Raw genomic sequence first — 13,911 nt, 5'->3', positions numbered from 1 at the left:
ACAGGAGTCTAGCATAACAGTCCTCATGAGGCTCCACCCAACATGTAGAGACTCACATCCAAACATTAGATGGAGCTTAGGGAGTCTTACAGAAGAGTTGGGAGAAGGATTGAGGGATCTAAAGAGAATCCGCAGGAAGACTAACAAAGTCAACTAACCCAGACCCTTGGGGGCTCCCAGAGACTGAATCACCAACCAAAGAGCAAGCTCATGCTGGACCTAGGCACCCTGCACATATGTCGCAGATGAGCATCTTGGTCTTCATGCTGGTCCTCTATAACTGGAGCAGGGGCTGTCCCTGAGCCTGTTGCCTGCCTGCCTGTGGATCCTCTACCCCTAAACAGACTGCCTTATCTGGCCTCAGTGGGAAAGGATGTGCATAGTCCCCAGTGACTTGATGGTGGGGAGGAGGAAGGGAAGTAATTAGTGGGGGTGATACCTAGAGTGGAATGGGGGGAGGACTTAAGTGAGGGAATACTGGAAGGAGAGAAAGGCCTGATATTGGGTTGTAAAATAAATAAATAAATAAATAAATAAATAAATAAATAAATAAATAAATCACTTTCCTTACCTATGCCACTAAGAAGTAGAAGACAGTCCAAGGAACCATATATTTTTAAATGTGCCCTTTAAAAAGTTTTATGAATTCATTTTTATGTGACATCACGGATAAAATTTAAGGCTTGCTGTTTCAAACACTGACCAAACACTTTTCGAGGAGTTTTTTCCAAAGTAGTTTCAGTCCTTTATCTTTGGGGAAATTTGAAAGGCAAACCTTTGCACTGAAAAAAAAATGCAAAATCTTGTCAGAACTTGGTTTGAGTATCAGCTTCACTGTGAGCAGTGGGCTGTCTGTGAGCATGTGTTAGAATTCTCTGAGCCTGATGAGGTTTCCACTTTCATAAAAGAATAAAATATTGACCTGGGAAGCGTGTTGTGAGCATTAATATGTGATGTGCCTGGCTCATGTCAGGTGTTCACATCTAGTGAGATTTTACTTGGTTTGGGTTTGTTGAATGCCCCAATTAAGTGGCCAGATTTTTTTTTTTAAACTGATATCTGTAAGGCTTAATCACAAGAGCCTCTCATTTTCAAGGTCTCTTCCAAAGGCTCTGAACATTTTTTTCTGAATTTAAAATCGCTTTTGAAAATAGAGACGTCTCACAAATTATGTATTACCAGAGTCTCGCAAAACATGGATCTGCCCTGGGTTAGATAGAATACAAACCTAAGTATCCTCTACATCAAAGCTCCTTTTCAGACAGTCCTTACAAACACTTTTTCTAAAGTTTTCAAATGTCACTTGAAGGTTGTATGTGACAGAAATATTAAATTAGAAAAACTACGGCATGTTAGTAATAATTCAGGTTGGTTGGCCTAGGAATGTCCACAAAAAATTTCAACTGAATGAAGGGGAGGTAAAATTCTCACTGTTAAAAGGAGGTAATGGATGGACTGGTTATTATTGATAGTATCTTAGACTACATATGTGGCAGGTGGTGGCAGATAGCAAAGGACAAAAATGGCATTGCTCACTGAAGTATAGCCTATTTAAATTTCATGTTGTGACATTTGGCAGGCAGAACTGCGATAGAATATTAAAACATTTAATGGGCAAGCAGCATCCCAACTCACCTTCTTCTCTGCCCTTGCTTGTGAATGATTCCGAGAGGAAGAACACTTGCTTTTCTGAGGTAGTCTTTGCCACAGCCAATCAGCTGTGTTTATTTCCTAACATTCTAATGTCCATTTCTTCAACTTGGAATATGAATTCCAAGGAGTATATTTACCTTCTAGCGGTGTATGGGAATAGTATAGTGAAAAGCGTTTAACAAAAGCAATCCGTTGACACAGAAGCCAGGTCGTATTGAGAGGAGCTAGCCGATGCTCTGTATCAGCATGGAGTGCAGGATGAAGGGAGGGGGGAGTTTTAGACGATCATTAAAAGTGGAGGAACTCAAAGTAGAAAGTAGGTCATTTGATGATTGGCAGCGTTTGGTGGGAAAACCCTAGGAGAGTGATGTCATGAGCTTTAGACTTGCCCCTGAGCCGCAGGAGAAGAAAGCCAACCAGCAAGAGTCAGAAATATCAGGGTTGGGGATTTAGCTCAGTGGTAGAGGGCTTGCCTAGCAAGTGCAAGGCCCTGGGTTCGGTCCCCAGCTCCGAAAAAGAAGAAGAAAAAAAGTCAGAAATATCACTATGCAGTGCTAAACGTCAAGGTGGATTTAGAAGTTGAAGATCTGTCATGCTATTAATCAGCAGGTATACAGTTTTGCCCATCAGTAGCTGGAGAACTGGAAACTATAGTTGAGAAAGGTGATTGGCAGATTCTGGGCTTGAACTTGGCAGAACCAATAAGCGGAAATTCAGGGAGGAAGGTTTTGAGAATGTTGGTGAGTGTTCATCAAAAGGTCCACCTAAGTCTTCAGGGTATTCAGGATTAAAAAGGAGGAGGGGTTGTGAAGTGGAAACTTCTAGTTTCTTTGGAAAGTCACTTATGTCAAATGATGTTTTGCTGGAGCACATAGGGGAAAGGATGCCTTGCTAATTCAGACACAAAAATAGGTGATGAAGTAGTATAAATATGATCCCACACACAATGGGAGCAGGGGCATGGGTTTGGTTTGCTCCACCTTGCTATTCTTCGGTAAGGACATATATTGGTTTGTCCTACATAGCTTTGCTGAGCTCTGCTTGTGGTAACACCACCATTGAGAGAAACTGTCCAAAGAACTGCCAGTGAGGTCCCTGCAGATTGCTGCTTCAGGTCAGTTCTTGGAGTTTCTTCAGGACTGAACTATACAGCTGCTGGATTGTACATGGTGTCTGCCTGCCAAGAGGACTGGATTGAAGGTGTTGATTCGTATTTGGTGTTTGCTACAGGACTGAACTGCTGACAAAGATTACTGAACATGCCCACAAAGAACTATAGCTAAACAGGTCCACTTCTGCCATATCCTAATAACTTTTTTCCCACCACCTCTGGTGGGTGGTGGGTAAGAGAACAGATTGAGTGTTTATTAAAATAGGCTGCAAAAAAATTGTCCCTACAGGGTTGGCTGAGAGAGAACAATCAAGAAGGAGTTGAGATTGAGGAATGTGGAATAGAAGAACAGAGGTCGGAGTAATGGAGGCACATCTTATGAAATAACTTGGGGAACTTCATCACCAGTTGGATAATCATAGCAGCAATCACAATGTCTTCTGCAGGAACTTTGTATCTTTTGCTTCCTTTCACTGTATAATCACTGAAATTCATGTGGTACCTCAAAATAGGCCTTACCACAGGTTATTCACAATGACTTCATCCACCGTTATAGCCTTTGGTTTTAGTGTCTGTTAAGAAAAGGCGTGATTGCTCTATAATTAGAGAACTCTGAACCATTTCAGTGTTAGTTTTGCCAGCGGAAAGTCAAATTAGTCTAATTAAGTCAGGTCTCCAAAAGTAGAGGCAATTATTTTCATATTAATGTGAGAGATGAGGGGGAAAGGAAGAGAGGGAGGAAGAGTGGGAGGGAATTATAATTCTGTGTTGTTTGTCATCATCATTTTTTTTTTTGGCTTCTTCCCCTTTTTTACAAGTAATTTATTGCTTCAGCTTTGGGTGTCCTGGAGCTTGATATGCAGACTAGAATGACCTTGAACTAATGGAGATCCAACTATCTCTGCCTCCCAGAGGCTAGAATTGAGTGCACCCCCACACTCTTATTTTTATTTTTATCTGTACGTGCATGTGTGGGTATGTGCACATGGGTGCGATACCTGCAGAAGCCAGAAGAGGGCACTGGGGAGTTAGAGTGATGGGTGGTTGGTGGTTAGCTCTCTGGCCGGATGTTAGGAACTGAGCTTGGCTTCTCAGCAAGAGCCGTGTATACTCTTAAACATCACGCTAGCTCTTCAGTGCGCCCGATCCCTGGCGGAGCTGTTTTTATAATTGCTCCAACCTAATCTATACCTACGTTTAGAGAGAATCCAATATTCGAGGTAGCTGAGATAAATTTCTGTTACTCCTGATAGTTTTTGTTTGGTTCTTTGAAAGTAATACTTTATCTTATTGTCTCCAGATTCTTGGTATAATGGTCTTCAAACAAGTGTATAAACTTCCACAAAGACTTTTCAAGGAAAAGATTTGCAGGGGCTGGAAAATGGCTAAGTATGAAGACCTGAGTTCAAATCCCAGAACTCATCCAAACATGGCCCTGTGTATACCTGTAACCCCCAACTGTACAATATGGAGACAAAGGCTTGATGATGCTTGCTGGTTTCAAGACAACTCCAGTTTATTGAGAGATCCTGTCTCAAGGGAATAAGGCAGAGAGTAATAGAGCAGACATCTCCAGTCCCCCAGTGCATAGATGGGGGCACAGCTTTCCACCCCGCTACACACACACACACACACACACACACACACACACACACACACACACACACACACATGCAGAGACATGCCATGGAAAGAAAGAAATAAAGAGAAGGATATGTTTTAGAGAATCCTTTTCTGAATCCTCAAATTCACAAGAATACTCTACTACGTGGATGTGCCTGAGAGTACTTCTCAGTCTAATTCCCACTTTCCCCTTCCAAATGCATTTTGCTCACTTACAGAAAGAATGGGATACATCGCAACCATCTTGAATCTTACTTCAGTGACTTTCTTTGAGAGTGTGTAATATTCTTTCTTTAATTTTTAAAAAAATTTTGTACTCCAGATTTTAGTCTCCTTTGGTCCACCTCCCAACGGTTCCACATCCCATACCTCCTTCCTCCCCCCTCTGGTCTCCACGGGGTGCCCCCCCACCCACACTAAACTTCCTGGAGTCTCCAGTCTCTTGAGGGTCAGGTGCATCTTCTCTGAATGAACCCAGACCCAGGAGTCCTCTGCTGTTGTATATGTGTTGGGGGCCTCATCTCAGCTGGTGTATGCTGCCTGGTTGGTGATCCAGTGTCTGAGAGATCTCAGGGGTCCAGGTTAATTGACACTGCTGGTCCTCCTACAGGGTTGCCCTCCTCCTCAGCTTCCTCCAGCTTTTCCCTAATTCAACCAGAGGGGTCAGCAGCTTCTGTTCATTGGTTGGGCACACATATCTGCATCTGACTCTTTCAGCTGCTTGTTGGTCTTTTCGAGGCCAGTCATGATAGGTCCCTTTTTGTGAGTACTCCATAGCCTCAATAATGGTGTCAGGTCTTGGGGCCTCCCCTTGAGCTGGATCCTGCTTTAGGTCTGTCCCTGGACCTTCTTTTCCTCAAGCTCTTCTCCATTTCCTTCTCTGCATTTCTTTCAGACAAGAAGAATTATAGGTCAGAGCTTTGACTGTGGAATAGCAACCCCATCCCTCACTTGATGCTGAAGGTGGGTTCAATAAGTTCCCTCTCCCTACTGTAGGACATTTCATCTAGGTTCCCCCCTTTGAGTCCTGGGGATCTCTCTCTTCCTAGGTCTCTGGTACATTCGTGAGCGTCCTACCAAGTTCCTCCCAAGGCCGCCTGTTTTTATTCTTTCTATTGGCCCTCGGGGCTTCAGTCCTTTTCCCCCACTCAATACCAGATCATGTTCCCCTCTCCCCCTACCCCTATCCCCTTTCCTTCCTCTCTCCCCATCCCTCCCTCCCTCCCCACTTGTGGTTGCTTTCTTCTCCCTCCCAAGTGGGACTAAGGCATCCTCACTTGGTCCCTTCAGCTTGTTGACTTTTTGAGTTCTGTGGACTGTATCTTGGGTATTCTGTACCCTGTTTTGGGCTAACATCCACTTATTAGTGAGCACATACTGTGCATGTTGTAATGTTTTTAAATTGCAATTCAAAATGTTGGTGTTGGGACTAGGAAGAGTGAAGGACCATTAGTGACCAGGAAGTCTAATGTTTCAGTTCTTTGCTTTCAGCAAAATGAAGGAATATCTAATGGAACTACAAGCTTACATTTATCAGAATTAAATATTGATAATGAATCACTATTTGAATTTTGGCTTATAATTCAGGAGTTTCAAACATCTGAAAGACACTGCTATAACAAACATCTTCCATCTCAGTCTACTTCTTTGTATAAACAAGTTTTCCCTGCAGTGAGGACTACATGTAATACAAACAGTATGAATGTAATTAATTCTAAAAACCTATCTTGTTCAAGGAATAAGTGCAAATGCACGGACAAACTAGGAAGAAAATGCTTATTTTAATATTTTAAAAATTGTCTTCCTTAGAAACTGCCTTTGAAATGGTTTAAACTTTTGTTACGAACAAAAGATTTGTATCTTTCTACAATGTCAGATTTTATTGAATAATAATAAATTCTGAAGCTACTTCTGTTTCCTTAGCTGTAGTTTGCCAACTAGCCTCAATTTCCCTTGGTTGTTAGTCAAGGAATACACAGGGGTTTCTATTCCGATTTTGACTGTTAACATCAGCCCCCAGATCATACATTACATGCTGCCCAGCAGATGCACTTGTCTCTCTCTGTGGAGATGTACGCTAAAAGATGTCCCCCTCTTCGACTCTTAGGCTACATACTAGAGGACCCTGAGGCTGCCACAAAGTCCAAGAAGTTCCAGAGAGGAGACCCCACTGAGAAGAGGAGCTGGTTGTTACAGATGGGAAGAGACTCATTGCGGCTTGCTAAATAAATGAACAAATCCAGTTAGCGGCCTGGTACCTGGGTCAGAGCTGAGAAGCCTCAGGGTCTGGTAGAGAGTGACATAAGGGTCTAACAGAGGACCATGGAGACAATAGGATCACTGTACAATACTGGATCCAGACAGATAAACGGGCACAGAGGCTGCGTCAACTGTGGGGATGGAGCCAAAGCCTCTGGGATAGTTGTGAGTCCTCTGCCTGCTGGTTCCTTGATGTGCACATTACATTAGGTTGTTGGGGACTATCACCCTCTTTACAGGTCTAGGGGAGTCTGTCACACCCTCTCCTCAGCCTGATATGTTTGATATTAAAATTGGAGGAAGATGCTACTTGTAACATGGGAGCTACCCAGGGCAAGCCTGAACAACCACTGTTGTAGTATTTTAAAGCAGGGAATGATCTGGTTTCAACAATATTTGACTGCTGAAGAAGGGTCTATTATTTACGTATTGTCAGATAGGAGCAATATATGATTCGTTAAATATGAATGATTACAAGAAAGATTTGTCTGTGAGTTTGAGACAACCCTGGTCTGAATAGTTTTATGCCAACCAAAACAACCAGTAGTATGACCCTGTCTCAAAAATTCAAAACAAAAAAGAAAGGGAAAATTTTATTTGAAAATATCATAACATTCCAGAAATTATATTTTTGTACCTATTTAAAATTACCATGAAAATATTTAATTTTTATCTTGTTATGAATGTGTGGTCAGGGGACCATGTGGAGGTCAGAGAACAGCTTTGCTGGAATCAGTTCTCACCCACCGGTATATAGATTCCAGGGATTGATCTCAAGCTGTCAGGCTTTCATGGCAAAAGCTTTTAAGTGCAGAGTCACAGTCACATTGCCAGCCCTAAAATCTAAAACATTTTAGATGTCAACTGAAAAACATGTGAAATGGTTTCTACTTTTTCAAAAGTTTCCTGTAGTACATAAGCAAACCATCTTAGAGGCCATGGTTGTAGGGCAGAAGGTATTTATTTATTTATTTATTTATTTATTTATTTATTTATTTATTTTTCGTCTCTGTTGGGATTTAAGAATACCCTGAGGGAACCTGTGAGAACTATGGACTTTCAGGCTCAGGCCCCAGAGGTTCTCACTGGAGCCTGGGAGGCTCTAACAAGCATTCCCTTGTGATTCTGGCATGAATTCCGTGGATCTGCCTTCAGGAAAAACTGCCTCAAGTTTTCCTCTTCAATCACGATGAGTCAGCAGAAAAGCTTAACATTGGCAAGGTTTTGTTTTGTTTTGTTTCTGGGCCGTCTGTAGAAAAGCTGCTTCTGGGCACTGTACTGTGTGGCACTTTCACTCTTCACTTAGATGCCCTGAGTTCTGCTGCAGAGGAGGAAGCCATCCCAGCATTTGCAAAGAAAATTATTCTGGACACGATTCTGTGTTGAACGCTCCCTGGCCACCACCAGTGTCCGGGCCCTCCTCTGCAAGGCACACTGGCGTTTCAGGACCACAGTCTGGTAAAGGGACGTAAAGCATTTGGAGGTGACTGACATTAGATGCCCGACTTCAGCCCCATCAAGGAACTGTGCGACAATAGTAAATGGCAAATGAGATCTCTCAAGATGCAGCGTGAGAGTTTATATGTACACAGAATATACCCGAAAGAAGATCTAGAAGGATCTCGATAGGATGGTAACTATGAAGGTGCCAGTATTTCTCCAAACACACTTTAAATCTTTTAAGAATCCATGACAACAATCTTGGTAAAGAACAAAGGCTAGAAATGAACTCAAGAACCATTTGTTTGTCCTACAGTTTTTACTGTTGATTTCGTTGACAGTTTCATCCTTGTACATAATGTGTTCTGATTGCTCTCTCCCCCACATCTTGCATTTTTCAGATCCAATTATATAGATTTGCCTAGCCTTAAGTTTATACAGAGAAATGAGACACCAAAAATTATTCTTAGGATTTGCCAGGTTTAAATTCTTTAGAGCCTGCAAAGGATGCAAGTCTCCTTCTGTCACTATGGGAAGGATGCTCTTTGTAGGCAATGAGGCCCTGTCCTTGTCAGTGAGACATTCACACAGGCATATGCCAAATGCAGTCAGACATCTTAAATGTTCGAAGCTGGGTGGGATAGGAAAGTTGTAACCTGGGGATCATGTGGGCTTAGAAGGCTACAGCGGCCTTGTACACAGTGAGGTATGAGGGTGGGGCTTCAGCTCCACCAAAAATGGAGACTCAGTCCTGTCAGTTCTTAATGGTTTTCAAGAGAAAATAGAAGCCCAGATGTTTTGTGTGATCTCTTGACTTTTGAAGGCTTCATGAGCCAGTTGTTTATCTGTGAGTTACGTTTGACCTGCAGCCTGCATATGTAGGAAAGTCAATTCAACATCATGTTTTGTTTTTTGTTCTTCCCGTTCCAAGGTTTTCATTTTGCATCGAGGTAGTTCTCAAAAGGAGCATTTACATGTAGAAAATTAAACTGTATTTTTGCCTAAAATATTGATATCATTTCTTAGCTTGATGAATTCCGATTTGATGTGTCCAGTGAATGGCAGGTAACACCTTCAAAAAACAAAATCCAACCCAAAGCAACATGTATTTTTAATTTGAATTATTCACCCTTTCACTGTTGTGACCAAAACACACGCCGAAACAATTGAAGGGAGAGAGCTTTCATTTTGACTTATGGTTTCACAGAGATTTCAGCCCGTGCTGAAAAGGGAGGGTATTGCAGACGGGCTCAGCTCATAGAGATGGGAGCACGCGGCGATGGCTGTTCACGTGGCAACAGAGAGAAGGCCGAGAAAGCTGGTTACTCGTGACCTGCTTCTTCCACCTGGACCCCACCCTTGAAAAGCTCCCCAGATTTCAAGATAGTGCCTAAGCTGGGGACTATAGTGGACATTTCCGATTGAAAGCATAATAATATCCACCTTTAGGCATTACAGGGAGACTGCAGACTAAGCGTGCACTAAGCAGATAAAAGGCAGCATTTGTCAAGGTGTAGAGAAATATAATGTGTCTCAAATTCAGCAATCCAGTCATATTCCATGAATGAAATAAAAAGTAGTTGGGGAGTTGAAACAGAGCAACTAATTCTCTAAATTTGCTTTAGCTGTGGCTTTTGTTCCCATGCCATTTCAACGGAAATGGAGGGCCTAGAGTTCTTCCCATTAGGGCTTTATTTTTAATTTAGTAATAGTGATCTATAATTTTTTAAAAGCATTATTATGTGCCTTTATATTTCTTTAACGTCAGATGCTAAAAGGAAGATGACATTTGTCATAGTTAGGCTTTCTTCTGTAGATCAGCATTTCCTGGACTTTCTCATTTGCATTTCCAAATAAATAATTAAGGCGACTATAAATAATAATTAGAAACATACATAGAAACAGTATCAGAGCAGAGATTTTATTTTTTAATGACTTTATAGTTCTGATGACAAACTCAAGAATCACACACACACATACACATGCACATACACACACACACACACACACACACACACACACACACACACCCCAATTCTTCAGTCCTGTTTAAGACACTAAGTCAATTTAGTTTGAGTACATTATAGCAAACTCTGAATATTACAAAATTAACTAACAAGACATTATGATTTACAGAACATTTTAAGTAAATGAAATTTTATTACTTGGGTACATGTTTTATAAACTTAATCTATAAATGAAGCAGTGTTTACTAATAAATAAACTAAAACACATTATTTAGTAACATATCACAATAATAAAAGATCTGGATTAGACTAGTAAACTCTAGATTTTGTAATTCATTAAGAACTATTTATTCCTGTGGCCAAAAGACATAAAACTTGATTTAAGGGGTTTGTGTTAACTAAATAACATTTCTTTGGAAACTATGACATAGATAACATAGGCTGGGAAGGTGGTTCAGTGGTTAAGAGCACTTGTTGGTCTTGCAGAGGACTCAGATTCTATTCCTAGTACCCACGTGGTAGCTTTTCGTTGTCTGTAGTTCCAGTCCCAGGGGAACTATTGTCTTCTGGCTTCCACAAACACTCTGCACACACAAACACATGGTGCACAGACATATGCAGATAAAACACACACACTCATAAACACCCTGTGCCCAGACATATATGCAGATAACACACACGAGCGTGCACACACATGCGCATAGAATAAAATAATAAAAATTTAAAACTTTGTGTCTGCCCTAGAAAAACAGGATTTTAAAAGGTTTAGTAAGTTAGTAGCTATGCTGAGACATTTCCCATGAACCCTTCCTTGGGCATGAGATCCTAAGAGACAGACGTATTCTATTCTCTTATTCACTGAACAGATCCAATGGTTATTAAATCAAATTGGAGTTAAGAGTTGAAGGCATCAGCATTTTTTCAGTTGAGAACTTTTCATGTGTCACATGTGGCAGTCACTAATGTACAGTCTTGCCACTTCACTTCCTTACGTCTAGTCCTAGAGTCAGACTTACAGCTTGTCTGAGCCAGGTGGAGCAATTCAGGTTTTCTTTTCCAGTGATAAAGAGGTCTAAGGATATGCATGTGATTTTGTGCTGGCTAATGAGAGACAAAGGGAAGACTGTTGACGTTTCTGGGCAAGAGTATTTCTCTCTCTCTAAAAAAAAAAGAAAAAGAAGAAAAAGAAATTAAAGAGAACAAACATTTCATTTACTTTCTTCCCTACTTTGGGTACTGTCCTAAAAAGACAAAAAATATGAAGCTGCTTTAGCCACAGTGAATGAGAAAGCCAAAAAGTTCTCCAACCCCAACCCTAAAAGGACAAAACAAAACAAAACAAAACAAAAACATCAAAAACCTTGAGATGAAGGAACTGTGAGATCCTAAAGCAGCCTTTGAACTGCAAGGTCCAGGCTTCTTGTGACGTAATTAGATGCTGTAGCTTAATCAGTGACTAGTTGAATTTCTCTTGTCACTATATATGAATTCTAATCACAATATCATATAACTCCACGGCCAGCATTGTGCCCGAGATAGCTCACATTGACCTGCGAAATAATCACCTCCCCCCACGCCCGCCCACGCAGTTCTCTATCTGGTGGCTTTAGGTTGGTAACTATCTGTGATGGGAGTTCCTATATTACGGAGCCCGACCAACAGTCCAAACTGGTGTTCGAGAGCAGGTTGTTATTCATTTATCAGCATCACATTGCTAGTGAGTAATCTTACCCCCGTGGAATCAACAAATACCTATCACTATCTTTAAAATTACACTTATCAGGGGCTGGAGAGACGGCTTAATGTTAAGGGCACTGACCACGCCCTTTCAATGGCTCCGGGTAACATCTCCAGCACCCACATAGTAGCTTACAGATGCTGGAACTCCAGTTCCAGGAACAGTGCACTCACACGGCTCATTATTTGTGACTACACAGATATGAACGGGTACATATGCTAATGTTCACATGTGAAGATCATTGGCAGGCATGGGATCTCTTTTCTACTAGGAGAATCCCGAAAAAGAAATTCAGGTTGTCAGGCTTGATAGCTACTGTGTGTATCTGCTGAGCCATCTTACCGGTCCCCTATCATCTTTTAAAGCTATTTTTAGAATCTTAATTATTTTTAAATGTTCATATATGACTATCCTATATTTACAAATAACAAATGGGTAATGACTACCTCGAGGCATTTTAAGGTACTGTAATTTAGAAATAAAAGAGACTGGAAATCTAAGGGAAGCAAAATAAAGTCTCAAGTTATTTTAAAACTAACCCTCTATTATGTATAATGAACTAATAGCAGACCCAAGTTTACAATTCGACTTTTATTTTCAAAACATTTTTTTTTGTGGTGGATTGGAATCCGCGGCTTCACATGAGTTAGGCAAGCAACCTATGCTTAGCTGTTGAATTAGCCAGTAAAATTTGGTTCTTTATTCCCACGTTTGTTAGTTTACCAGTATACTACAGAGTCACTATATAACTTATATAACTGTGATAATCACCGTAATTCTTTACTTGCCATATCTAGCTTCAAATTAAAATAGCAAACTCGGGGTGCATGGTTTTCTATAAATGTATCAGCTTAGTTTTTTATAATGCATATAATCTGTGTTTAATTAGATATTCCAAAATCTGGTCTATTCAGCAAAGATGCAGCTCTTGAGGAAGGCTGACACATGCAAAGTGTGAACACGAGATTACAAGCTGCCAACAACCTTTAATCATTATTATTCGCAGGAAGTCCCGATGAGTAACCGGATGATCAGAATGAGCTTTGACGGCCCAAGTGCAGCAAGGATCCTCTCACAGAGGCCATGAGCTGCCCACGGTCTTTCTCCGACAGCTGAAGGATTGTCAGCCCAAGTCTGAGATCTTCTATTCAAGTGAAAATCGTCAGACAATCCTGATAGATCGAAACTGCACTTAGACTTGAAATTAATTCTTAAAAGAATCGTGGCTGAACTTTCGGTGCAGTGTAAGGCAGACAGGTTTGAAAACATTGGCCACATCTGCCAAAGTACTCAAAATTTGTAGAAACTTCCTGTGCTGGTGAAAGTGGAAACTGGAACATTTCTGGAAAGTAATTATGTGATATTCTATAGATCAAAACCTTAGGTGTTGCAAAATTTTGTTATGTTAACTGTGGGAGATTACATATAAAAGAATTTGCTATATTTATTTCAGAGAAGACAGTTCAATTTGCAAAATAGGACTGTCTTCTCAAATAGAAATAAATGTAGCAAAATTTAAATGTGTATGGGCTGGAGAGACTGTTCGGCAGGGAAGAGGACTTGCTGCAGAAGTGTGAGGATCTGGGTTCAAATCTATAGCACCTACATCAAAAGGGTATGGCCATCCACACACGTGCACACACACACATGCACATGTGCACACCTATGCATGCACCACACAAATACAACACACACATAACTAAAAAAAAAGTTTTATTTTAACTTTGTATTTATTTTGCACGTATGTCTGTTTTGGTATGTGTATGTGTTCATGTAGGTGTGTACACTGGTGCGTTCAGAGGCATGTGGGTGTGGCGGCCAGAGGGTGATGTCAGATTTCTCCTCATTTGCTCTCCACTGTACTTGTTGAGACAGGTCTCTCATTAAATCCCGAGCTAAGTGTTTATAGGTCTACTGACCAGAGAGTGCCAGAGATCTGCTTGTCTCCGCCTTCCCAGTGCTGTGGTTACAGGCATGCACTACTCAGTTTGGCTTTTTCTGTAAGTAATAGAGACACAAGCTCAGTTTCTCTTGCTTGCAAGGCAGGCACTTTACTGACTCATATTACCAGGTCCTTAGTATCTATCTCACAAATTGTAATTTCTGTGACTAACTTTACA

The 13,911-nt window shown here is 41.0% G+C and overlaps 1 protein-coding gene across 13 annotated transcripts in view; it reads right to left on the bottom strand.

The window, feature by feature from the left end:
• Ccdc196 (coiled-coil domain containing 196) overlaps nt 1-1,676 on the bottom strand; it is a 132,890-nt gene extending 131,214 nt beyond the window's left edge. For 6 of the 13 annotated variants that reach the window (XR_015622095.1, XR_015622096.1, XR_015622097.1 and 3 more), the window contains exons 1-2: nt 1,636-1,661; nt 572-782 (exon numbers count right to left, since the gene is read on the bottom strand). The gene's annotated coding sequence lies outside the window, so the exon portion shown is untranslated. 13 annotated transcript variants of the gene reach the window in all.
• Between the last annotated feature and the right edge of the window lie 12,235 nt (nt 1,677-13,911).

This window comes from Rattus norvegicus, chromosome 6 (assembly GCF_021556685.1).
Source record: "Rattus norvegicus strain SHRSP/BbbUtx chromosome 6, alternate assembly SHRSP_T2T, whole genome shotgun sequence".
NCBI classification, from domain to species: Eukaryota; Metazoa; Chordata; class Mammalia; order Rodentia; family Muridae; genus Rattus; species Rattus norvegicus.
Note: the sequence above shows the minus strand (reverse complement) of the source record. Positions and strands in the feature narration are given on the sequence as shown.